At 43.0% G+C, this 2408-nt stretch overlaps 1 non-coding gene across 1 annotated transcript; it reads right to left on the bottom strand.

Annotated features, from left to right (window-relative positions):
• Nucleotides 1-493: 493 nt before the first annotated feature.
• On the bottom strand, nt 494-631 carry LOC114817604. The gene has a single exon (XR_003765466.1). It is a non-coding gene; the product is annotated as a small nucleolar RNA SNORA7 (small nucleolar RNA).
• Between the last annotated feature and the right edge of the window lie 1777 nt (nt 632-2408).

The raw sequence follows: 2408 nt of genomic DNA, 5'->3' as shown, positions 1-2408 counted from the left end.
CAGGCTTTCTGGGTACACAATGTGGCCAGGACCATGGATTCCCACACTGGCCTTTTCAGTTTCACAAACCCACATAGTTGAATTTCACAATCAGTAGTGTTTTCTTCAAATACAAAGTAGTCTAATTAAGAGTGATTAAATTCTGAAGGCAAGCACACCCCTTGGGAGACTTTTAGGCTGAATGAGGCAATAGTCTGGCTTCATTTGGATCTGTGAGCTTTGGCCATTTGATATCCACCCCACTCTCAGGCCCATAACACTTACGTCTTGTCTTGTTTTATGCTGAGTCATTACCAACCCATAGCGATACCATGGACACATCTGTCCTATCTCTCCCCGCTCTCCATCTGCAATCATTCTGGTAGTGTATCCATAGAGTTTTCTTGGTAAAAATATGGAAGTGGTTTATCGTTGCCTTCTTCCATGCAGTAAACTCGACTATCCACCCTCAACTCTTTCCCATGCTGCTGCTGTCCAGCATAGGTGAGTATTGTCTTGTAGCAGATTTCCTTCCACTCTCTAGCCACTGCCCAAGCTAGGAATGGAATGGATAGACCTCTGCTTGACTCTCCCTCCTGTAGCAGAGACTGGTAGAGTACTGGAAACTCTCCAGGTGCGACCTTGAGAGGGGATCACTTATGTAAATATGTATAAATTATTTATTTATATTGTCTTTCTCTCCCTCTAACCTGTAAGCTTGTCATGGGCAGAGAATGTGTCTATCAACTCTGTGGTACTGTACTTTTCTAAGCATTTTACAGTGCTCTGCACAAAGTAACATTCAATAAATACCATTTGCTCAGTGGAAAGTGCACGGGCTTTGGAGTCAGGACTCATGAGTTCGAATCCCAGCTCTGCCACTTGTCAGCTGTGTGACTGTGGGCAAGTCACTTAACTTCTCTGTGCCTCAGTTCCCTCATCTGTAAAATGGGGATTAAGAGTGTGAGCCCCACGTGGGCCAACCTGATTCCCCTGTGTCTACCCCAGCGCTTAGAACAGTGCTCTGCACATAGTAAGCGCTTAACAAATACCAACATTATTATTATTTATTGATTGATTAATCAAGACCAAACTGAAGGTCTACAAAATAGACTTATCCACCAGAGGTATGGCTTTTGGTTCTTTAGGAGCTTATGAAGTTATATGGTTAGGCTTTTTTCAACTGAACTCCATAAAACTAGCCCCATCTCCTCCCTCTAGTGTTCTGTGTTCTTTTCACTCCCAACTCACCCTCTAGACTGTAGGTTCCTTGTGGGCAGAGAACGTGTCCACCAACTCTTTCATATTGTACTCTCCCAAATTCTTAGTACAGAGCTCTGCACACAGTAAGCACTCAAGAAATATGATTGATTGATTGATCCAGTCAACAGCCTCAGTTTTCCCCCAAATTCCCTTGCCTCCCCATCTCCCTCTCCTCCAATCCATTCCATTATTATCATTATCATTAATAATTATAATTGTGGTATTTGTTAAGCACTTACTATGTGCCAAGCACTGTACCAAGAACTGGGGTAGATACAAGACAATCAGATCCTACATTGGGGCTCACAGTCCAAGTAGAATGGAAAACAGGTATTGAATCCCCATTTTGCAGAGGAGAGAGCAGGGGTTCAGAGAAATTAACTGACTTGTCAAAGGTCCCACAGCAGACAAGTAGTGGAGCTGGGATTAGAATCCAGGTCTTTTGACTCCTAGGCCTGTGCTCTTTCCGCTAGACCATATTTCTTTCCAAGATTTCCTTCTCTGCATTTTGAATATAACCTGGCTCTGATGCTACCCTCTTTCCATGACTGCAAAGTCACAGGGAACTTGATGGGGGCAAAGCTGGGACTGGATTGAGCTGGGGGGGAAGGGCAGGTATTGGTAGTGCTGGTGGTTGAATAGTATGAAATTGGTATGAAATAAACTATGATATTCTCTGACAAACCCTCTCTTCCCCCTCTTCCATTCTTGCTAGATTGATGCCACATAGTCTCCCTTCAGCTGGCCCAGTTTTTCTCACCTGTCTTGGCCATCCCAAGAGACAGGGATTGCTGGGCATTGAAGGGGCTAGATTAGCAGCGGTAGCAGTGAGGTACCCCATTTAGAAGGATGATCCTCAATACAAAATGTGTCAGACCAATGGAGAAAAGTAAAGTTTAAAAGGAACCTGAATTCTTGATTATTGTTATTATTAATATTAACAACAATGATCACATTTTAGTGCTTTCTGTCTGCAGAGCACTGTATTAAGTGCTTGGGAGAGTACAGTATAACAATACAACGTACATATTGTCTCTCCACAGTGATTTTATAGTCTAGACTGCAATCAGAAGTAACTTCTATTTCACTGACACGGAACCCTATAAGGTGACCTGAAACTGGGAAACCCAAACTAAGAAAGACAGAAAAACAACAACAGAACAATG

This window comes from Ornithorhynchus anatinus, chromosome 16 (genome assembly GCF_004115215.2).
Source record: "Ornithorhynchus anatinus isolate Pmale09 chromosome 16, mOrnAna1.pri.v4, whole genome shotgun sequence".
Lineage (NCBI taxonomy): Eukaryota > Metazoa > Chordata > Mammalia > Monotremata > Ornithorhynchidae > Ornithorhynchus > Ornithorhynchus anatinus.
The sequence above is the reverse complement of the archived record's forward strand: the minus strand, read 5'-3'. Positions and strand labels throughout refer to the sequence as shown.